The sequence below is a fragment of the Talpa occidentalis genome, unplaced genomic scaffold, assembly GCF_014898055.3.
Source record: "Talpa occidentalis isolate TD23 unplaced genomic scaffold, MPIMG_talOcc4v2.1 talOcc4.10, whole genome shotgun sequence".
NCBI classification, from domain to species: Eukaryota; Metazoa; Chordata; class Mammalia; order Eulipotyphla; family Talpidae; genus Talpa; species Talpa occidentalis.
Genome location: NW_023600993.1, coordinates 78,877,691 through 78,903,324, shown reverse-complemented (window position 1 = coordinate 78,903,324; position 25,634 = coordinate 78,877,691). Strand labels below are relative to the sequence as shown.

Below are 25,634 nucleotides of genomic sequence, written 5' to 3'. Positions count from 1 at the left end.
GATCCTCTACCCCAAATTTTAGGGACTTACAGAGACAGAGTTTTCTTTCTTGCTCATTTTACATGTCAATTATGCTTTGGCTTTGGCTTTTCCATCTGGAGCCCACTGAGGTTGAATAAGCAGCCACCATCTGGAACCTGCCAGCTCAGTAGAGAAATGACAGAGAAACCACACAATAATTTTTAGAATTTTGCCTTAGACCTGGCATCTAACTTTTCTGATCACTTTTCAGTGGCCAAAGCAAGTCACGTGGCTAAGTCTAATGTCAATGTGACTGAACCATTTAACCCCCATTTTTAGGAGGAAGAGCTACCTAATACTGGGAATAATTACCAATCATTAGACTTACTAAACTATATCAAGCTTAAGGAGGTGCCTATCTGGATACATTAAGAGGGTTAAAAAAAAATGCAAGCAAACACTAGCAGCCTCAACTTAACATCATAAAAGACATATTAAAAAATCTAAGTATCAAAATTCCTCTTGACTTTTCTCAGCAGTGTCAGACTAGAAAAATGTCATTCCAGTTTGTAGTTGTTGACTTGAAAGGGCAAACAGCAGAGCTCAGGAGGCTACTGAGCCCAAAGTGCAATCTCTCCTCTATCACCATTGACACAGCATGGGCCAGGTCACATAGCTTCTTATCTTATAACATTGGCAAAAATCCAGGTTCATTTTTAACTCACTGCATTGCAATTCTTTTCAAGTACATTCCCAGGACTTTATAAAGATTGATAGAGTGCTGGGAAGCCATTGGGTTGAAAGACCAGATGTACATAAATCAAGTCATAGCATCATTTAATTCAGAATGTTTCTGCCCAAGTCATTATGGGGTAGAAGTGGAAAGATTTATAGTGAGTCTTATGGGGTTTGATGATCTGAAAAGTAAGAGATATTAAACATATGATTTAGCTTCAAAAGTCATTGCAGTAGTTTTAAATTGACTGAAGTCTTGATTGTTGCTGGTTTAAGATATATTTTAAATAACTGAAAATATATGTAGGGGGGCATTTCAAGATGGAGAGTTTGTTTTTTGGTGGTCAAAATGAAAATCTGATTTGCATAAAGAAAAACATATCTCCATCAATAAAAATGCATTTAAGCAAACCTCCTTAAATATTAAAGCTCTGTTCTCTACTATAACTAGTTTGGGATCTAATGATTTTTACATAAATCTAGGATAAGAACCCATGATCCTGTGTTTGATGAGAAGAATTTTCCTGATCCTTTTAGTCTCAAGCCTGAAGTCAATTTCCATTTAAATCATTCCAGTTTTTACACTGGGGGATATAAAAAAACCACAATCCCAATTTTTGCCCTTAGCATTTCACATTAACCAGTCCAACTGAGTTTTAAGCCTGTAAAGCAGGAGAGGTTTGCTATACTCTTAGGTGAGTCCAGTCCTTTCAATATCTCTTCCTTTTTTGAATCTCTTACTTCATTTAATGCCTCAGTCTCACTTTTCTTATCAAGGTCTATTCCTTGAAATAATTTATTAAAACTTACCAATAGATGTCAATACCTCAACTTGGAAAGTTAATCTGTAAGCATAGTACATGATATGCAAAAATAAATAGGAAACAAAATTTTAGCCAAAGGAATGATGCTCTAATGAGAAACTAGAGACAACTAAAAGTAAAGTGGGATATAGACTTTGCCTTTGTAAAATCACATATTGGAGAAAATTTAGAAGCAAAAATTTTAAAGGAAAATTGGTTCATACTGATGCTCCATTTTTACCTACTCCAAATTTTATCAGCATTTCTCATAGAACAAATTTCTTAAGGGAACAAAAAAGTTTCTTTTCCAGCAGATACTCTGAAAACATACTCTCCATCAAAAATGTCTGAACTCATTTTTTTCCAATTATAACTGAAATTAACTTAATTTACATAATCAATGTATTCAAAAATTCTAATATACACTTGATTTTATTAAATGCTGTAAATGAATTTAGTTTTTTAAATATTTTTGTAATTGCAATTATATTAGAAAATATAAATTTTCCCCTGATATCATTACTTCTCTAGCAGCTTTGTAAAATGAGGGTTTCAATTAATGTAATATTTAAGGGTGTTTGATTCTGAAGTTCTCTGTTGATTTTTCTAGTTAAGCCCAAGCTTCGTTAGTAAAGTGAGCAATCCTAATCAAGTTTATCTCTTTGTTAAATTGGAACATGTTTGTATTACTTAAGCATAAAGCTAGATACACCCATATTAGTCATCACAATGCCATTGTCTTCTAGTGATTTCAAATTTATTATTTAATTTAATCTGCCAAAACTAACCAATGACTCATAAAATTGAGTTTTATCAAAAAATGCATTGTTGATCAATATACCTACTACTCTTAACTGCGCTTCCCAATTGTAATAACCTACCATTCTTTTCATATATATATATGTGTATACATATACAAATAAGAGGGTGTGTTGTGTTATTTTATCTAAATTACTCTCTGCTTTTTTTCTATTTTTGCCTCTAGTCTAAAAATTTATCATAATCTTTATTAATTCATTTCCCCTTCCTTTCTTATACTCCAAAGTAACAGTTCTTGGTAAGAATCATGATAGAATGTTTGCCCCCATATTCACTGGATAAAAGTTTAAAAAATCTCAACTAGGAGAGATCCAAGGATTGGGGTGAAACTCAGGTACCCCTTAGAGATGGGAGACCAATGCAAACTGCACAGAGGAGACATGGAGGAGCATCATGCTTCCTTGAACAGAAAGTGGTTGGAGGGAGATGCCTGAAAACAGCCATCTGGGATGGGGGACATGGACATCAGGTGTCAGGACATGGTTGGCAGGGTTGCCAGCTTAGCCAGAGGTCCTGGGGAGAGGCAGGTGGAGACAGTGCAGACTTCTGCACTCCTGAAAGTGGGAACACCTACATGGAGGCACTTGGTGCCTTACACAGACTAGTCCCAGCTAAGGGAAAGTTGAGGGCATTAGGGACTACAGTACACTCCCCCACTCCTCAGAGCTGGTGCTGATCTTGTGAGGCTCACTGACAGCATGAAGACTGCCAACTCCCAGATCTGGAGCCCAAAAGAGGAGTGATCTCTTCACCAGCCGCTGATTCCTCCACATCCCTCCTCCACCATACTGACTCAGCAATTGCCAAAATAGGTCTCAATAGCTACAGAAATCTCCAAAGGCCAAAAAAATAATTAAAAGAAACAACAAATAAAACCACAGTGCCACAGTTGAAAAGGTAGTTCAACTTTCTGTTACTGTTATAGATGTTAATAAAAAATATAAGGAAATGTAAGGTAGCAAAATGGGCAAAAAATATATGACACATGACAATTCAAAATCTCAGGGAACTATGACATCACAAGGAAAGGATAGCTCTACAGGATTCAACCACAAAGACATGTAAGATTGTTGCTCTCTATCAGATACAGAGTTCAGAATTGCTATAATACAGAAACTCAAACAGGATAGAAGAAAACAGAAAGGCAAATCAAAATATTACAAGAGAACTCAGAAAAGTTAATTAAAGATACAGAAAATTGAGAAAAACAAGTTAGTGAACTCAAAAACACAACTAACAGAAGGTAGAAATTGAAAATTTAAATAAGAAAATAACAGATCCAGGAAGTAAAGGGCTCAGTAAATGAGATCAATAACCCAAGAAAATAGAACAGACCAACAGATAAATAGCAATAAATCAAAAAGATAAAAAGGCAGTAGCAAATCCTTAGATATCATTAATCACCATTCTATAAATAGATAGAGCTCACCAATCAAAAAGCACAGAGTGGCTTGGTTGGGTTTGAAAATTCAAGTTTTCTGCTGCCTCCAAGAGACCCATCTGAGCTCCCAAGAGACACACAGGATCAAAGTAAAAGGTTGGAAAGCACATCTAAAAGCAATTGGTACCGAAAAAGGCAAGGACAGCCATACTTATATCTGGCAAAATAGACCTCCATCTGAGAAAGGTAAAAAGAGGCCTTCCTGGTGGCCTAGGGGTTAAGCCTCACTGCTACCACTGTGAAGGCCCAGCACATTGAGTTCAGTCCTGGCCAGAGAGCTAACTTAACCCCCATGGAGCAGCAAACTCCTCCTGTTTCACCCACTGCTCCCCTTAGCAGTGCATTTCAGTAGATTTGCCTGTTTTGCTTCCCACTCTGACTCTGTGAATCCTCTCCCCCTCCTCCCCTGCACCTTTGGCCTGCACCTCAGCTCTTCTATGCAGAAATAAAGAAAATCTTTTTTCAAAAAAAAGGTAAAAAGAGAAAGGGGGAACTCCCTGATGGAGCAAGGGGTTAAGACGCAACCTATGACGCTATCCGCAGTCACTGCAGCACAAGTTCGATCCACGGCCAGGGAGCTACCCACATGGCGCAGCAGACCTCTCCGGTCTCCCAGCTGCTCCCCTCAGCAGTATGTTTTAGTCAATCTGCCTGTTCTGTTCCCCACCCTGTCTCTGGTGAATCCTCTCACCCCTTACACCTCTGGCCTGTACCCCAGTTCTCGTATGCATAAATAAATAAATCTTTGAAAAAAGAGAGAGAGCATAGGGAAAGATATCATACCATAATGAAGGGATCCGTAACACTGATGAAAATATATGCAACAAATGAAGGAAAATAAAAATATATAAAGCAACTCTTAATCTAAAAATAGACACTGATAGCAACACTATTTCAAGTTGCAGGGGCTTCAACTCCCCACTTACATCAATGGACAGACCAACCAGACAGAAAATAAATAAACAGCCTTAAATGAGAAATTTGATCAAATGGGCTTATCAACATCTACAGGGCCCTGCACTCCCCAAAGCTGAGGACAAGTGCACACGGAACATTTTCAAGGAGAGACCATATGTTGAGTTACAAAGGAAAGGTCAATAAATTCATAACTACTGACACTATTGACAGTATTTTCTTTGATCACAATGGTTTCAAACTAGATTATCAACCACAAAAAATATCTATATGTATATGTTTATATTAGCTAAAATGTCTTTAGTATCTAGTCTTCTGATGTGTTATATAAAACGAGATACTACTCAGCTACAAAAAGATGAAGAATTGACATCTGTGACAGTCTGGATAGAACTGGAGGAGATTATACTGAGCAAAGTTAAGTCAGATGGAGAAAGTTAATATTGGATGATTTCATACATATGCGGAATATAGAGAAACAAAGGAAAGGAACAAAAATAAACCAAAACAAACCCTAGGAAATTAATTGCAGAATTGAGGGATGGGGAGGGCAGGGTGTAGAGAAGGCAGGAAAAGGAGGTCAGTGGAATATGGTGGAGGATTATGAGTACTTTGGGGGTGGGTGTGGTGTGATAACATACATCTGAAGGGGTGTGAACCTGCACCCCTAAATCATATACAATATTATAAACTAATGGTACTTCAATAAAAAAGATACAACTAAAATAAATAAATGAAATGCATCATATTTCTTTATTGTATACTATCTTTTATTTGTAGCTTGTTAAATTTTTATTTAAAAAATAGATGGAATTAGTAATGAAAATCTGAACCATACAAAAGGGCACCAAGTAAAATAAAAAGCCTTTTTTACTCCCTTCCCTGTCCTACTCTCCAGAGAGAAATATTTTTAACATTTTGTTTTTGGTTCTAATGATTGGCTCTAAAATTCTAGACCAGTGCTGTCCAAGAGCTATCAAACTAAATTCTCATGGTTTATGCTTGTATTATGACTTGATGTTTCACAATATTTCTATTAGTCAGTGTGTGTGCAGAGACTGGGAAAAACATTTAGGAATTTTTTAACCAAAGCATTATTGCTATTTATTCAGTGGTGTGGACGTAATATTTTTGATAATTAAGGTGCATTGTGTTCAAACTAAAATTTTACAATACAGGAAAGCTCTGGGAAAAGAAAGAAGAAGGGCTACATGGGCATTCCATGAGTTTTTTACATGTCAATTACCAAAATTAATGAAATTAAATATTAAATTCAATCAAAAGGTTACAGCCAAAAAAAAAGATACAATGTGAGCCATATTTGTTTAGTCTTGTAGTCACATTTTTAAAAGTAAAAGGTGAAAAATATTTTAATGATATTTTTAATTTAGTCCCATGTATTCTAAATGTTATTTCATATATAATCAATAAAAAATATGAATGACACACTACAGTGGGGGAGGAGGGAGTAGGATCAAAACAAGGGTGTTAGGAATTATATGGGGACTATAACCAAGATGAAAATGCATACATTGTACAAAAATGAAAAATGATGTAAAAAATATATAAAATGAAAAAAAAGAAAAAAAATGAATGACATATTTTAAATTCTATACTTAAGTTAATTTCATACTTCCAGAACCTACCCTGACTGGTTACATTCTCAAATGTTCTAACCACATGTGACTGGTGGTTGCTATACAAGATAGCACAGGTCAAGTTAATATTTTTATAAGTTAATTTTGTCATTTAGCCATATTAAGCATTATTTGTGAATGTCTGCATTTTTAAACACTTAACACCCATTCTAATTACAAATATTTTTATTGGTATATTTAATTATCCCTTTTTCTTTATTATACCATTTATTATTTGGAAAACTAAACTAATCTTCATTTCTTACACCAAATAGTAGATGATATCACTTGAATTCCAGCTATGCAAGATGAGGAAATCAATATTCTCCATCTCTCTATCTCTTTCACTATGCCTGCAAACTCTTGTCAACTACACCATTACTTTTAAATTGTCAAGTTTTATCACCTACATATCTATTCTATCACTAAATAAATTAAATTTTCTTGGAAATACTCTTTGTAAAATCAAGAATTAAATCCCTTGGAAATACAGTCTCACACTCTTAATCTACACTGTTTGGAGTTTTGAATATTAAGGGTAAGTAGATACTCATTTCTCATATTCCATAACTATGCAAAACCACGCTTCAGGTTAGCTTGTTTCATTTCAGTACCATGGTTTCATTATTCAACTTTATATTTTTCTTGGATTCTCCTATTATCTTTCATTTACCTTGATAACTAAAAAATATCCTGGTAATTTTGTTTTTAAAGCATCACACTTTTTAATCATACCACTTAATACAGGAAAGTGACAGTATTTTTAAAAAATTGGCTCTGTATCCTACTAACTTCCATTTCTAATTTGAATTTATTACTGGTATAACTTTGCTGCTGAGCAAATTAAATGGGATTTAATTTCATTATTCTGTGGGTTAAATTCTAGTTTGTTACATATCAAGTACTTCTCTTTCAATGAAGATGTTTTATTGGATTATATCCTCTAGCAATTCTTTTTCAAACACATGAAAGAGAAGTGACTTCTGAGTCTTTGCACATTTGAAAATGATTTTCCTTTTTTTTTTCACACTGGACTGGTGCATTTTAATGTTTCAAAAAATATCAAATTTCTATAGCACTCTTGCATTTTATAAATGCGAAGCATTAATGTGTTCCTACATTTTGGAAATTACAATCCAAGAGAATTAGTTACATAGTTAGGAGATAAATCCTTGGATATCTTTCCATAAGAATATTCATGGGGGGCCTCCCCTGGTGGCACAGCAGTTGAGCGCTGGGCTGCGAAGCTGTCCGCAGCCTCTGCAGCACCAGTTCAATCCCCAGCTGCCGGCAAGGGTCCCACATGGCGAGCAGACCTCTCCTGCCATGCCCACTGCTCCCCTCAGCAGTGTATTTCGTCGGTCTGCCTGTTCTGTTCCCCACTCTGGCTCTGGTGAATTCTCTCACCCTCCTGCACTTCTAACTGTACCCAGTGCTTGTATAAATAAATAAATCTTTAAAAAAAAAAATCATGGTGAAGTAATAGCCCATACTTTACCTTTAGCCTCTTTTTTCTATCAATTGGGAAATCAAAAGTTTCATTATACAGCCCTCCTGGTAGATACTCAGAGGAATTACAACACACGTTAGCATGTTTAGAAATGTCTTTTTCCCTGCCTGCCCACATCTTACAAAGACATAACTAACTATGTGCTGAGTGCCTGTGGGAATTTTTAACATCTTCTCTACAAGATGAGAAATGCAGACATGTTGGCAGCGCTGATCATTTTTGTTGTGGATCTCACACTTGCTTTTGCCATTTTTGTCACCTTATATGTTATTTGCTTAATAGCAGCCACAAGTCTTTTCATCGCAGCCCTTTTGTGTATTTGCATAGGAGATAATGAAAAAAAAAATTACTTCAACAAGGAGGGCAGTGTCTGGGTACTGGATTCTAGCTTAGCTGCTGGGAAGTCACTTCCCAACGACAGATAAAGCCAGCTCCAGAATCCTCCGATCCATTTTCCAGCTGCAAGAGAAACGGCCTTCTTGCCCAAGAAGGCTCTCGCTTCTAAAGAGGAAATCCTGTGGCAGAGGATGGGAAATCTTGCTAGAGCACAGGACCCAATCCAAGTGAGACTTACTTTTTAAGGTAAGAAATGTGCAATGTTCACTTTAATTCTCCCTTTTGTAAATGAGACAACATAAATAACATGCCGGCTTGAGGTAAGAGAAGAAAAACAAACAAATGCTTTTATCACTGCAGTTACACATTCTATTTTTCAGAAATGGATTTGATGGCCTCTTGAAGGTCTAAAATCGATTACTGTGTTCTGCTGGGTGTGCCATTTACCCAGCAAATCAGGGAGGCCGACTTGTGTCATTTCTCTGCTGACCAGTTGGTTAGACATAGGTCAAAACTAGCTGAAACTTCCCGTCAGCTCCTCTAGTAGATTGGCTTGAGAAAATGGATGTTTTTGCCATCTATAAACTTTTTCCCTTGCCTCCAAGTGGCAAAGGTAATCAGTATTTGTCTTCAAGTGGACAGTGTATATTTAAAATGGTCCTTGAAGTAAAATGTTTCAGCAGGTGAAGCAGCAGGAAGGAGACTTACTCTTTTTGTTTTAGTGTCTGTGAACACCAGAGATTTTAAAGGGAAAAATTTTCATGGGTCAATAATAACTTTTCAAATTCTGAAACTCAGCTTTTTAGAATTACCTGCTTCCTGTTCTATTTCTCTGCTTTGGGTCAGAGGAAGTGGATGGATTAGTTTTGTCTTGGTTTTTGTCAAATAAATAGCCACTATACATGCTGCTTAGGTTTTTATGGTATAAATCCATATACTTTATGGTTTATAGAAACATGTTCTCAGGAGCAATATATTGAGTTAATTTTCAGAAAAATGGTGTATTGATTCCATTTTAGCCACTGTGATGGTAAGTTCTTAAAACCAAAGTCATGTCCTGATATTTTATTTCCACTGCCTTGTGGACTTTTCACATCTCCCCAAAACTAAAAACTCATTTTAATCTCTGCTAGGTAACACTTCAGGGAACTAAGAAAAAAAGTAGGAAAATTGTACTCAATCAGGGAAAAATAATAAACTTAACCCCAAAGGCAATAACAACTTAAATTCCTAATAGATAGTAAGCATTCTTATCATAAAAAGAAAGAAAATTGTAACTATGTACAGTGAGTAATATGTTAACTAGCTTGAGCATGGTGATTCCCTCACAATGTATATATATATGTGAAAACATCAAGCTATAGATTATGTATATCATTACATATAATGTCATTATATATACAAGATATACATTGTATAATGTATTACATATTACTATGTAATTTATAAAATATATTTTGTGACTATTATACAATTGTATGAAGTATGCTCTTTATATAACGATATAAAACATCAAGTTGTACACCTTAAATATATACAATTTGTAGTCAAGAAATTTGGAAAATAGGGAAAATATCAAAAATGAAAACTAAATGTACAAAGAAAGAAAAAATTCTTCTACTTTTAGAAAACAGTGAATTATGTTTTGTTTTGTTTGTTTTATCCATGGTACTTGCTCAAAAGTTCAATAATTGATCCAAAGGGAAAAAATGATATTTTGTTGAATGAGTAAAGATTATAGTAAGGAATTTAAAAATAATTCTCCATTACATAGTTTTAGAGGGGGTAACCTGCCTGGGGGTATGGGGGATACACAACCAGACCACATCTTAAACTATCACCTGTAACTACAGACCACCTACATGGAATTTACAATTACATAAGCATAATTTTTTTAAAAAGTTTTCAGTTCTAAGAAAACACAACTATTATGTAAATATCATGGAAGAGGTACACAGTATATGTTACTATCATTAAGTCTCAATTCTAGAAGGTAAAAAAGTATGAGAACACTGGTAAATTTTGATTCAGCTGTGAATCTCTCGTAGTCCTAAAAGTACACTGTTATCAATATTTAGTTATAACCAGTGGGAGCTATTGAACATAATTGAGCATTAACACTACAGTAAGTTCTCAATTAAATTCATAATAGGTTCTTGGAAACTGTGACTTTAAGTGAAAGGATGTATCATGAAACCAATTTACAGTTCAGTTTCTATGACATATTTCTGGTCACAAAAACATCAGCACACTTTTAAAGAAAGACTGAAAAATACTCTAATATTAAACAATGATTTATATTCATTCATTTGCGCATTCATTCATTCATTCATTTTCCAGCCCTTTTTAATTTCAGTTCAGGGTCCTCTGTGACTGGAGTTTATCCTTGCAGCTTAGGGGACAAAGGGACACAAAGTCTAGACAGGATGCCCTTCATACACACACACACACACACACACACACACACACACACATCCTCCCTGACCAGGGTACTGGGGCAACTGGGGCACACCAGTGAACCCAACATGAACATCTCCAGGATTTAGGAGAAGAGTGGAGTATCCAGAGAAAACCCATGGAATAGGGAGTGTGCAAACGCCACAGAGACCAGGGCTCTGACTGGGAATCTATTTTTTCCCTCACCATTATAATGAAATACTTGATCAAAACATTATTCAAGGACCTGCTGCACTTGATGTAGCCATGCATATTGTACCAACAGGATAGTTACAGATGCAAACCTCTGCAAAAGGAGATTAGAAAGGGTTGGTTCCTTGTTTAAAAAGAAGCAGGTTCATTGAGTACAATGTTTTGTTTTTGCTTGTTTGAAAGTACATTTTAAACAAGTCAGAGAGACACCATATGGCTTGTTGGTGATTTAACATGAAGAGTGTATCATTTGTATCCTATTTGCAGTTTTCACACTGTGAATGTTAATTCCTCTCTGCCTTTGCCCTTGTTTTCCATGGGAGAACATTTATTTATTCAGTTATTTACTTCCTCTCTTTACTCAGCAACTCCAAACCAGGATAAAACTAAAAAACATTTTTTAAGTTTATACTAAAATACCTCCATTTTTATGAAGGTTTTTCTGGTAACCCCAGGGAAATAAATCACCTCCACTGTGATTTCTTACTGTTTTGTTCAGACCTCTAAACATGGCACTTTTTGTGATTATATTTATATCTTTGTCTCCTCCCATTAAAAAAAAGGCCCTTCAAGGGTCACGTCCAGGGATCTGCAAATCGAACTATATTGTATTTTTTAAATGCTGGAATAAATGCATTAAAAATTAACTTAGATATTTTTAGGTAAATCGGATTTATTCACATAATAAACTTTAGTCCATATGTTCAGCTTGCATTGCAATCATGATAATGGTACCGACTTTGCCAAATTTTAGTCAATTGAAAAACTTTTAATGCATTGACATGATTGTCTTTGTAAAGGAAATAATTTTTTCTCCATTATGAGTATTAATTAGATTTCCCCATTAGGCTTGAGTGAAGAGAGTCACAGTTTTAAATATGCCAGCTTACCCCCATTTTATCTAGCACATGGATATACAGACTTCACTTGCATTTCAAATGAGTGATGAAAGAAGCAAAACCATTTAATGTTAGAAAAGAATGAAGTACACCATCAAGGTGACCTACCTGTTTGTGACAATAAAAAATGCAGTTTTCCTTTTTATTAAGTAGGAATAAGAACTACACTAGGATGCACTGTATTTAAAATAATTTTTCCATAACCTATTCTAACATAGATTTATTCCCGTTGGCTAGCTAATCAAATGACTCCTCCCTCCCCAATTGCATCACCTATTTAATAATTTATCTTTTTAGTCAATAGCCATTTTATCAGATACCTGTCAATTTGGGAGGCACTATACTAGACACACATAGGCATAACAGGCAAGTGTTTTACAAAGCAAAAACTATTTTCTGCATGCAATACTTCTTCACTACTTTAACCCTCAAAGCCATGTGTAGTTTATCTGTGAAAGAAAAATCTGCAGGTTCTCTACACAATTGCTCTTAGGTAAGAATGTTTTTTTACTTCTAAATTTCCTACTTTAGGACAGAAGATACAATTTGTCTCATAGCAAATATGGAAACTAACACTGGCAAACATTTTGAGCATGCAGTTTGCTGAACTCACCGTTTCCACTAGGTATGACTGTCTCTTGATGGTGGAAGAAATAAAGAGAATTTCCATCAGAGTCTGGGTCATAGAAGAGTGAGGGCAGGGCTTCCTCTCACATTTAGAGTACTTCATATTTGGATTCCTCATATGGTCTCCATAGAAGTTTACATGCACAGTCAAGAGGGAAGGTGACAGGTTGAAAGATAACACCACTTCCATTCCTGAAAGTAAACATTAATAACACACCCAAATATTTCACCCAGTTTGGTTATTCCTTCATCATTTAAAATCAATACTAGGAGACTTAGAAGGTACAAATGCCCTCAAACTCTTCCAGTCTCTAAGAGACTCAATGTTCCAACACGTATTAAGTCTCTTGCTTGCTAAATTATTTGAATCATGGTCCTGGCTTAGCATTCCAGTTGCCTCATTTTTCACAGTGCCTGGTTCAAATATCTTATTTTGCAAAACCTTCTTAAAAATTAAATTGCTAGAAAAATAAGCCAATACATAGAACTCATAAAACACTTTTAAGACACAATTTACTTATAACTATTTCCCTTGACGCAGTATTTATGCACAGTATTTGTCCCTTCTTTATTTTTTTCTTTCCCAATATTATTAATTTGAGATATAGGGAAAAGTCCATGTATTTCCTGGTTTCCAGCTTGGCAGCTACCACATGTAAACAACCCCCTTCCAGGTTCTCTGTATCTTTTCAGAGTCAGGCTGCCGATATGACTAAAATTTGTTCTACTCACAAACACATATCTGCTCATGTTAGTATTTGTATACCTCCTTATGATTGTGGAGGTCTTTAATAATGGCACACTTGAATGGAAATTATTTCATTTTAATTTGTATTTTGAAAATTGCCTATGAGATTAATGTTCATATATTAAAAAAACTTAATATAGGAATAGAGAACTTATGAAATCAGAATTCAGATTTTTCTCAGAAACCCTACAGCTGAGAATCACTAAGAAACTTTTCTTCGAATATTTTTTCTTGAATTTTTATGATTTTAATTTCTTCGGATTACATATAATTCTTAAATTTAAGCTATCTTCTCTACCTAGTTATGCATAACTGGTATTTTTTTTTTTGGCTAGGTAGAAGAAAAGAAAAAAACATAATTATTTTTAAAAAAGTATATATTATTTTAAACAAAAGGGAGACCTCTGAAAAGTAAAAAGTCCTCTATCCTGATAAGATAAAACTTCCTTGAGGCAGCCACTGTGAATAACTTGGTGGTTTTTATCTTTTGAAGTATTTTCTATACATAGATCTATATTTATATATATCATAGAAATCCATGTTTATAATCAGTATATCTATTTGAATAAAAATACATATATTCATATACATATATATTTATAGTACAATATCTTTTCCCTTATAACAGCTGCATAATATTCCACTGCATGGATAAACATAATTAAGCCAATCATTCATGTTTATACAAGCAAAATTTCTATTAATAGTACATATTTATTCATAAACATATGGGAATATATCTGTAAATTCTAAAATGAAACTGTGGCAGAATGTATGCCTACTGTAAAGTTGGTGAATGTGTCTCCAAAAAGTTCATTTCAATTCAAGTCCTTAGCAGTTGTATTACAGGCTGGTTTCCCCTGGAGTTATGAATGATGTCACTCATTATTCAATCTGATGAATAGGAAAAAAAAATCTACCTTTAAAATTAGTTTAAAAACTTCTAAAAGTGGTTGCGCATAATTGAATATACTCTTTGAAGTATATCAGCATTTGAGGAGGTATGAAAAATGTTATTTAACTCTCCAAGAGATATACTCAATACCTGACTATTAACATGGTTCTAAATTTCTAAAACCTAGAACTTTTCCCTGTCAATCAGGAATAAATAAATGATCAGAGCTTGGAAAATGTACTATAGTAATTAAAAATCCTTGAACCTACAACCAGGCTTGTTTTTGAAGAGCAAAAATACCTTTACTACAAGATAATATTTCAAAGTATATATATATATATATATATATATATATTCTAAAACCCAAGTACAATGGCCACCTGGTCTCTTGAAAGTGTCCTATATGTCATATATTTTTTTGCAAAAACGGTAAAGTTATTTAACTCTTAAAACTTACAGAATTATAGCTCTAGAAAATGGTAGAGCAGTACATCCCAAACTAAATTTATGTCCCTGAATTGCTACTGAATTGCTTATGAATTGCCAGAAATCTTGTTAAAATGAAGTCTCTGGGTAAATAGTTTAAGGGTGGGGACTAGGCTTCTGCATTTCTAACAGCCCACAGGTGATGTTGATGATGCTCAGTTCACAGGCCACACTATCAGATAGAAAGGTTCTAGATTTCAAGTACTGTAGTTTTCTTGTATTGTAGACACAAAAAAGTGTATCAGGATACATTTTTTTTAAAGATTTATTTATTTATGCATACAAGAATTGGAGTGTAGGCCAGAGGTGTGAGGGGGTGAGAAGATTCACCAGAGACATAGTGGGGAGCAGAACAGGCAGATCTACTGAAATACACTGCTGAGGGGAGCAGCGGATGAGACAGGAGAGGTCTGCTGCGCCATGTGGGTAGCTCCCTGCTGAGGATGGAACTTGTGCTGCAGTGGCTGGCGATAGCGTGATAGCACTCTCTTTAACCCCTGTGCCACCAAGGAGGCCCCCAGGATACATTTTTAATTTAAAGAAACACAGAATTTGCTTAACTATTTCAAGTTAACAAATATCCCTTTAGTGTGACATAAATAATATGTGAACAGACTGTTATGAGCCATATAACATCTGTAGTTCTTGGAAAATAAAACATAGCTAATTAGGGGTAGCATGAATTATGTAGTCATTATTTTTAATGATTTGTTCTTTCTAGGTCATTCAAGCTGCTATCTACACATGAATAACAATGAAATTCTCAGAAACAAACAGAAATACCCAGAAGGCATAAAGAGTGAGGCTGCTTCAGAAGTGCATATATTTGGACATTACCACCTCAGAAAAATTAGATTTCATAATTCTTATAGTTCAGCCTTAGAGAAGATACACATGCTATTCAACCATTTTGGAGATGTTTTTGGAGTTTCACCTATCAAGAGCCACCAAAATGTTCAAAAGTTAAACTGAAAAATGTTCCTTCAAAAAACCTTAGCAAACCAAACATGAAAATATTTGCCATGGTGGCAAAAACTGACCACTGCCTTTGTTGGTGTCAGCAAGGCCAAGTGGAACACCCTATTTACCCAAGTAAGAACTGTGTGAAGTCCATGTTTCCTTCCAGCTTTAGCCGATGTGATTTCTCTCTCCATTATAGCACCTAATCTTTATTTAACTTGTTGTACCTATCAGATTCTGTATGTTCTTGCTTTGATTATGTGTAAAGTGTTTATTTTCTCTTTAGATTATCTCTAAACTTAAGCAACTGCATCTAAGTTGCTCTCTATTCTCAAAAGTGCCTATCCAAGTGCCGTGGATATTAACTTATTTTTTTCTGAACCAATAAATCTGCACCAAATTTATAGCCTCAGGTATAGACACTGTACATTCCAAGAAAAGGTGGAAATGAATGAAGGATCATTAGTGGAGGAGTGAGCCTATCAGAGAGTTGTCAAAAATTCAACAAGAAGGTACAGAACTTAGAGTCCTCAACATTTGTTCATATCTTTAAGAATGGTTGATAACTTAAACTAGACCTTAACACCTTTGTCCACTGGAAGCCAAGATGAGATCATGACATGTCCAAAGGACTGGAAGCCTCTGCAAAAGGGGAAACCTGGCACTTTGGAATGGAAGCTAAGCAGCACTGGGTCCCCCAGAAAACTGAGGTGGATACAAAGTTGTGTTTGCAATAAATTTACTTTGGGCAGTTCATCTGAAAAGAGGAGTGGAGACTAGAAAGAGGTAAATAGGGGTGTGTTATCAAGCTAAACATCATGGATAATTAGGGTTCAGTCCTCCAGGGGGCACTCTAAGCTGTGTCACCTACACTTCAAAACACCAAAGAACAGAGGAATTACCTATCAGTTTTCTTCTCCCATTGCCCCAGCCGGTATGTTCATAACCTTGCACTTCAAGGATGGCACATACTTCAGAACAGTTGAGTGGTTCCCAGAGGCATCCTAATAGATGGCAACAGAGAAGCTCCCAGACAGAAAGCAGGAGGTAGAAGCTGCCACTGATGTAAGTTGCTGGCAGGTGACATCTTCACCAAGCTGGTTGCTGAAAAAAAGTCACATCAAGAGAATGTGATCTAAGGCACAAGAGGCAGCTGACAGCAGCTCTTAGAAGCACATCAGTCTATTGCAAATCTTTCTACTCTGGAAATAATGAGCACTGGCTCATACAATCCCTTCTCAACAATAGTTGGCAAAAGGGGCATTTGGACCAGGGAACAGTCAGAGGGAGAAACTAGTTGGGGAGCAGAAGAAGGGAGCATTGCCCTCACCTGGGACCAAACCCCACCTTCTCTGTACTTCAGACACAGACTAACAATGTCTCTCTATCTACATTTTTGGTATTTGATTGCTACTTATTTTAACTTGCCGGCTTTAGCAGAGCACTGCCATCTGCCAGCCATTTTTTATTTGCACCCAATTAAATTACTTTATGGCTTAGATGCTCTGAGTTTTGTGTTTTAGGGAAAACTCTCAGCTTTTTTCTGTTCATTACTTGGTTTAGTTAGGGTTGCATCAATAGCCAACCCTAGGCAAGGACATGGGAACAAGTAGTTTATTTGGAAGGTGACCTCAAGTGCTGCAAAAGAGTGTGGTGTGAAGTAGGGAAGGAAAGGCCAGAAGGGGTTACTGACTTCTCAGTCTTCCTAGGAGTGTGTTCTTCCCCCTAATAACAGGGACCTAGGGGGCCCTCTGCACCTGCTCTAGTTGCTCTTTGGTGGAAGGCGGCTACTGGAAATATTCAACCCATGTCTCTTCCAGGCAGAGTATCCAGACAGAGCAAGCTTTCCTTAGTGCCAAGAAAATTGGATAAAGAGAAGCAAGCAGAGAAATGTGGATGGTTGAGGAGGAGAGGCTGGGTGTATGCTACAGTGGCAGTGGATCCAAAAGTTGGCTGAGCAGATGTTGATTGGGACATCAGTTGCTTCTACTATACTCTCTGAAATTGTTTTGCAAAAGCCAGATCTCCAAACACATTGAAGAACAACAGCAACAACTTCCTTCTGGCATCTAGATGGGAAGAACAGTTAATTAGTAAAGGGCTAGAGGCAATTTAAATTAGCTTTGAAACTGAGATTAGTTATTAAACTTTGCAAATAAAAACTTCAAGATGCTATTAGGTCACCTTTAATGAAAATTCCTTTTGCTGTGACTCAACAACAAACTAGGAAAGGAACCAACATGTTTATTACTCTGGCCTATGAACAAAGGACCTCACCAAATTATAATAAAGATCAATCATTCAGCTCTGTTTCTGTATGAACACATGAATATCACTGGACATTTTTTTTATTCCCTTGTGAAAACAGTTGCTCTGGACCATCACCAAGGGAGAGTCACACAAAGATGAGAGGGGATTTGTCCCTCTATTTCTTCACCTGATGATCTTATTTATTTTTTTTTATTTATTTATTTATTTATTTATTTATTTAATTTTATTTTTATGTAGAAGAAATGGGGTTTTGGCCAGAGTGCGGAGAGGTGAGAGGATTCAACAGAGGCAGAGAGGGGAGCAGAACAGGCGGATTTACTGAAACACACTGCTGAGGGGAGCAGTGGGCAGGCGAGACAGGAGAGGTTCCTGGCTGGGATCAAACTCAGGCCACAACAGTGATAGCACTAAGACTTAAACCCTGGGCCACCAGGGAGACCCCCACCTGATGCTTTCTGATGGAAAATTCAGATCATTATGTATGGAAACTTGTCCTGAATGCAGTAGATATCAATATTGATAGAAGATTGAACAGAACACAAAAGAGTACTAAACAGAAAATACTCTCAGTGGCTTCATAGGTTAAAAATTCACCTACCTTCTTCATTTATTTTTTTAAATTAATTTATTTATTTTTATTTTATAGAGGCATGTTTTATTTATTTATTTGTTTATTTGTTTGTTTTTTGTTTATACATGCACTGGGTACAGTCAGAAGCGAGGGAGGGTGAGAGAATTCACCAGAGCCAGAGCGGGGAGCAGAGCAGGCAGAAGGACTGAAGTACACTGCTGAGGGGAGCAGAGGGCAGCAGGAGAGGTCGGCGTGCCATGTGGGGCCCTCCTCCAGGGCCTGGGAGCAGCCGGATCGAACCGGCGCCGCAGAGGCCGCAGGCAGCTTCGCAACCCAGCGTTCAACCGCTGCGCCACCGGGGAGGCCCCCTTCTTCATTTCTTTTTAATAAAATTATAAAATACACCTATGCCATGGCCATACATGGGTAGACTGAATAGTCCCATTCCTTGATTTGTGGCTTAGCCATGAAACTTGCTCTGAATAATAAAATTTAGCAGACATGATATAAACTTGACTACTGGTCCTGTCCTCTTGGCAGTGGTGATCCTTCATGAGAAGAACATGGCCCAAATAACTGCCACTCCTCCTTCTTCAGTCTAGGTCCTTTAATGAAATGTGGAATCAATGTGAACCCAGCCTCAGCCAGGAGCTTCCATCCTGGGTCATGGAGCCTGAAGCAGAACTGCCAGCCAAGTGTTTTCTAGAAGAGACAACAGCAGTCACTTTGAGAACCCAAGAGTGAGAGTGAATGCTTACTGTTACAAACTATAGGATTTGGGGATAAATTTTCTGGTGAGTTTATTATCTAGTATTATTGTGGCAATAGTTGCTTGATACCAGTGGTGATTTTTTTTTCTTTACTCTATTTAAAGTTATAATAGGGAGGAATAAAGACCTTTTGGCCAAGACCCAGGGTTCACTGAAGAATATAAGAAAATGGAATAGGAAAGAGGCTTCCGGTGAGAAACTGTAGAAAATTCTAAGCCAGGGCTTCCCTGGTAGCACAGGCAGTTGAGCGCCGCACTGTGATGCTGTCCGCAGCCTCTGCAGCGAGGGTTCGATCCCTGCCGGCCAGCAAGAATCCCACATGGCGAAGCAGACCTCTCCTGTCTCGCCTGCTGCTCCCCTCAGCAGTGTATTTCCTCAGTCTGCTTGTTCTGTTCCCTACTCTGTCTCTGGTGAATCCTCTCACCCTCCCGTGTATCTGGCCTATACCCTGGTTCTTGTATAAAAGTAAATTAAAAATCTTTAAAAAAAAAAAGAAAGAAAGAAAAGAAAATTGTAAGCCAGAGACCGAGTGGGGAGCAGAACAGGTAGACAGATGAAAGCACTGCTGAGGGGAGAAGTGGGCAAGACAGGAGAGGTCTGCCACACCATGTGGCTATCTCCCTGGCTGGGAATCGAATCCGCACTGCAGAGGCTGCGGACAGCTTCGCAGTGCTGCACTCAACCTGCTGTGCCACCAGGGAGGCCTTCACCTTCTTTTGTTTTTGATAATTAAACATTACTGATGTTTGCAAATGTGATACCAGCTTTCTAATAGGTAGTGCCTTCCTGGGAATATGATACTCCCTTTTTGAGAGGGAAATATACATATTTAAATCTTTTCATGGGAAAATATTTAAAAACATAAATATTTCCAAAAGTTATGACTGATTTTGAATAGTTGCTCACTGATTTTAAATAAAGTTCAAACAAAAAAAAAACTATTGATGAAAAATTGATGACAGTCATAGATCTAATCCTTGTATTCCCATATACCTTAGTTTGACAGCTGTCTTTGCTAGTTATGGGGGTGGGAGGATTTCTATAAACATTATAATAAGTATTATGTCCTTGGGGCCTCCCTGGTGGTGCATGGGGTTAAGCACAGCACTATGAAGCAATCCACAGCCTCAGCAGCAAGAGTTCAATCCCCATCCAGCCAGAGAGACACCCACATGGCGAGGCGGACCTCTCTTGTCTCGCCTGCTGCTCCCCTCAGCAGTGTATTTCAGTCAGTCTGCCTGTTCTGTTCCCACTCTGTCTCTGATGTATCCTCTCATCCCCCATACCTCTGGCCTGTACCCCAGTTCTTGTATGCATAAATAAATACATCTTTACTTAAAAAAAAGTATTATGTCCTTCTTACATAATCTATTCCAAAATATTTTAAAAAATGAAAACATGAAAAATGCTGATATGCTCAATAATAGCACCAAAGAAAAGGACAGACATTAAGTTCATACAAATAATGAATGAAATATTTTCAAATTCACTGCAGTAGTATCTTAATGTTTTAACAACTCATAGTGATGAAGACATCTTAAGATTGCAAAAAAATAGTGTAATAAAGGGGGTGAATTTATACTAAATCACTGGATGAATAGAAGTAAGCAAAACAAATCTCAATATTTGTAGGAAACTACTGAACAGAATGTATTTAGTCTCAATTTTAACATTACGATACAGTGAAATTCTAGGATTTCTATGACAATTCTTGCCCTTGATAAATAAAATCTATTTTCAGGAAACTGAACTTCCGAATATATCTGCTTCTGATATATTTACTATGGGAAAGACTGCATTGCGTGTTTTTCTCAATTCACCTATGGGATTTGATGACATGTTTATATGTCCTGACAATAAAGTCAAATATCTTAATATTAAAAAAATACTTCCTATGATATCTTCCTATGGCATCACTGGCCTAGGAATACTTGACAATTTCATGCCTTTTGTCTTATTTCAGTTTTCCTAGAAACAGAGCATGAGGCAAAGGTTCTAGTTCAAGAGATGGATAGAGAGGGAACTCTTAAGGAGCTGGGTGGAAGACTTGAGATGGCTCTGGGGGAGGGAGCTAAGCACTAACAGGGATGCTGACATCTACTCTCAGCCTGAGTGCTCACAACTCTAAATTCCTCAAATTCTGACTCCCCTAGACTATTTCTCTCTTCCCATCTCCCATTTATACCTCCTGCAGCCTGGCTGGGGACAGGAAAGAAACACGAAGCACTTCACGGCAAGCCTGGCCACAGGTCATGTAGAAGGGGGTGGGAGGTAAGCTTAACTGAAAAAAAAATGCTGTCTCCAGGTAAGACTTCAAGCATCTAAAGGTTTGCCTAGAGCAAAGAGTCTACTTCCTAGATGACTTACTCAAATGGCTTTGGCTGAAGATATCAACCCCTCTCTATAGGGCACTACATGGCTACCTAAATGTCCTCATAACAGCAGCTGCTTTGCCCTAGAGTGAACGTTCTGAGAGAGAGAACCAGAGGTTACAATGTCTTTTATGACCTCATACTCTTAGTACACCTCACAAATTAAGTACCAGTTCCAGGGGGTGAGAAGGGCAAGTGCAGATCAGAAGGCTTGATCTACTATTATCTTGACTAGGCACCCAGGCTGTGTGGAGGACCGCAGCTCCTCATTCCAGGGAAGGTACATCCACACAACCTCTGCTCCCCTCTTCCCTGGGCCTCTAGCCGAGCTGACCACCCTGCCACCTGCGCCCCCTACTCCAGACCACAATCCACAGGCTCCACCCCACTTCTGTATATGAAGATGAACCTCCTCAGTGTCAACCCTGTTGAAGTCTGCAGTGATGGCGACTGACTGGGGGAAAAGCAATCCCACTCTTGTCTGAGAGACTGTCTTACCAGAGTCCTTATATCTCACTGCTCCAAGAGCAACAGCCCATGGGAATCAGGCCCTGCAGTTACTCTGACAGGACCTTTCATGTCTGTTCCCTTTGGCAGGACCTGAACCACTCTTGCCAGGATCTACTAGGTCTGGGATAACTCCAGGGCCCTTTCTGGGGCTCTCTGGGGTTTGTAAGGCCTTCTGCTGTGGGTCTGATATTGTCCTGGGGCTCAATGAGGCTGCTGAGGCCTATGGTGGTGAACACTGCTTCCAGGAAACCTCCTGGTAGTTCTGTGGAGGCCTACCTGGTGTTGCTTCCTGGCCCTGTCCTGGGGGGCTCACTGATATCTGTGAAGGACTACTATAGTAGGCCCGTTTCCAGGACCCTCCTGGGAACTTGCGGAAGTCAGGGCAAGAGAGAGAGCACCTTGGCAGATGTGCTTCCAGGCCCCATCCTGGGGCTTGCTGAGGTCTGCTGCCTATGGGTCTGCATCAACGAGTGTCTCCAGAGGTCACAAAAGTCTGCACCAATGTCTGTGGGTCTTGCTGTGGTGGGTCTGCTCTAGGGTCCTGTCCTAGAGCTTGATGAGGTCTGCTAAATGTTACCAGGCAAGAGCTGTGCCAGTTCCACTCTGCTGCTTGACCATGGGGCTACCAGGGCTCGCCTCACCTACCTGGGAAGGCTACCTGCTTGGCCCGTTCCATTGCTTGCTGGAGTCCCCCTCCTTTGAAAATTACTCCTAGCATGTGCTACAATCATGTTTTTCCTTCAGGACTTAGAGCTTTTGTTCGGCTGAGTATATGGAGAAGGTGTGCTAGCCTTACTCAGCCACCATTTTACACTACTGTCCTAATCAAAGTTCAAAAATAAATGAGGCAAGGCAAACAGAAAGCTATTAATATTCAACCAGGAGAAATTAAAGATTATGGATATAACCTAAGAAAAGGAGAAACACTATATAAGTATAAAAGGCAAAAGTTGGGAGTCAGCTACATCAGAAATCTATATGTACAGAGGTATGACAATTAAATACATAAACTAAGAATAAAAAAAAACCAAACAACTATAAAAAGAATTTGATAAAAATATACTACTGTAAGAGTAGTATATTTGAAGAAGTAGACTGAACAGTAAATGTAAGGGTTTATGGAAAACCTATATAATACAATAGTAGACTACAAATAATGAAAATATACTCAAGAACATGAGAACTTTGTGGGGGGGTTATTTTACATACATGAAAACCTCCCCATGTGAACTTAGAAGGCCTTACTCTAAGCCAGAGAAAAGTATAGATCCTGATATGAATATATGGATCTATAAACTGCTCATATCCTAAAGGAATAGCTGCTGGACATTCCTCATTCTAGAGGTGTTTTGTAATTGCTACAACTTAAAAGGATCGATCTAGGTCCTTGATGAAAACATTAAGCAGGGCTCTACATTGTCAACTACTTGCCATTTCAAAGCAATTTGGCATGTTTTTATTTCCCATTTGGAAAAACACATCTAAATGTCTATTATCAGTTCATCACTTCCTTCCACAATACATAAAGTTTTAAATCAAAGTGCAGTGCAAGCCAGTAAATAGCCTTTCTTGCAATACACAGGCATGCTGGATGGTTTTAGAGAGAAAAAAATGTTAACACATGGGCATTATAAAATATTCATTTTGTAAATATTTATGGAAAGTTAATGATACACTCTACTACCTTGATCTATAAAAAGATCCATAATGATTCAACAAATTTTATATCTAATTAGGCATACTACATCAGTTACTAATTCATATTTCAATTATCTTCACATTTAAATTAATCAATATAGTTGTTGCTACATTGATTGACTTTTCAGCCAATCACTCTGATTGATTTTTCAGGCCAGTAAATAAGAATTTAAGAGCTATGGGATTTAATGCAGCTTATTAATGGATTTTAATGACAACTTTTATAACAGTAGATGAGGTAATTCCATAAAGTTACTTTTATTTATCAGGCATTTTACAAAAAGCCTGGGACTATGTCAGAATTGTACATGACCAACCCTTTGTGTAGTTGTAACTGAAAGATAAAATTTTATTTAATATCAGATACAGATGAAGGCACAGGTTAGATTTTTGACAGAGAATTCTGCCCATGCATAACTCTGAATCCTAAGTTTGTGTTGGTAAGAACTCCATAAACTCCATCACTCCTCAATTAGTTTTGTCTTAAACAGTAGAACTATTAATGTTGTTTATTCCCATTTGTGTTGCCCAAGTTCTGACAATTTAACTGCCAGACAGCTAAGAGCAAAAATAAAGTTCAAATTAAGAGCATTGCAGTATTTTTAAGACCTCTGGTGAAAGAGGGAGAAAATTTTACCCATATTGTGATTGCCTTCATTAGTAGGACACCTCCCTAGGCCACAAAATGCCTGAATTCAAATACGATTTGTCTACTCTGAAGCTACTTTTTTGCTACCTGCTCATAAAGTCAAATGGAGTTTTTATGAAACTTTGATAGTATCCTATCAGGGAAAAAATGTCGCTGAAACCAGGCTGGGAGAGTGAGTCAAAGCGCTTTGCTTATCTCCAAGGTCTCATTCAATTAACAATTGTTTATCCAACTCCTACTCAAAATATTTGCACCAATGGTTCTGATAAATCCAAGCATCGTTTATACATTACCGGTTTTTTCCTTCAGTCTTCTAGCTGTGTTTCTTTACAAATCTACCAGATTCTCAAATAAATTTTGGAACTTTCTCCTGAGTTAAAGTGTGTTGCCATTAACATTAAATTTGTGTCCAAAATGAGGGACATTAGCATTGTAAATCCACTGATGACCTGTAAACAGAGTGAAAACATTCCCAGGGAATCAATCACATTTGTCCACCAGAACCAAGAGAAGTTCATTAATTGTTATGTCTAAAACCTTTGTGATTTGTAAGGACAGTTCATTTCATTCCTATTTTACACAATGAAATCCAAGTAACCTGAGTGACTTACTCTTTTTTTTTTTTTTAAAGTTTTTTTTTTTTTTTTTAAGATTTATTTATTTATTTATTTATTTATTTATATAAGCACTGGGTACAGTCAGAAGCGGGAGGGTGAGAGAATTCACCAGAGCCAGAGCGGGGAGCAGAACAGGCAGAAGGACCAAAGCACACTGCTGAGGGGAGCAGCGGGCGGCAGGAGAGGTTTGTCTGCACGCCATGTGGGACCCTCCTCTGGTGGCCCGGGGAGCAGCCGGGGATCGAACCGGCTCAGCAGAGGCTGCGGGCAGCTTCGCAACCCAGCGCTCAACCGCTGCGCTACCAGGGAGGCCCTGAGTGACTTACTCTTCATTGACAAACCCCACTAAGTCAACAAGCCACACTCAAACATTCCTACTTTGAGAAACAGTTCAAATAAAGTTGCCCTATTCTGTTAAAAACAATCTTAAGAGAGTTATGTAGTAAGTACTTGAGGGTAAAGAGTGTAACTTGCCAATAATACACTCAGCACTCTCCAAGGAACAAAGCTCTCAGACTAATAATCAGTAATCAGAATTTGCAAAATAAAATCATGAAATACCAGTTTACACCCACTAGATTTGCAAAATAAATTAAAGTGTTTACAAAAACAAGTTTTAGCTGACACTGCTAATGGGAGTTGGATATATGTATGTACATATACAAGTGAAGAACAAGTTGACATTTTCTTGAAGTTATAAATAACCTGTTACCCAGTGATTTCACTCCTAGGCATGTAATCTAGAGAAACTCTTG

The 25,634-nt window shown here is 37.4% G+C and overlaps 1 protein-coding gene across 1 annotated transcript in view; it reads right to left on the bottom strand.

Moving 5' to 3' along the window:
* Positions 1–21,420, bottom strand: part of PAK5 (p21 (RAC1) activated kinase 5) — a 375,558-nt gene extending 354,138 nt beyond the window's left edge. The window contains exons 1-5 of the mRNA XM_054696397.1: positions 21,401–21,420; positions 17,179–17,490; positions 16,324–16,525; positions 13,863–13,974; positions 12,319–12,524 (exon numbers count right to left, since the gene is read on the bottom strand). The gene's annotated coding sequence lies outside the window, so the exon portion shown is untranslated. The remainder of the gene's footprint in view (positions 1–12,318; positions 12,525–13,862; positions 13,975–16,323; positions 16,526–17,178; positions 17,491–21,400) is intronic.
* Between the last annotated feature and the right edge of the window lie 4,214 nt (positions 21,421–25,634).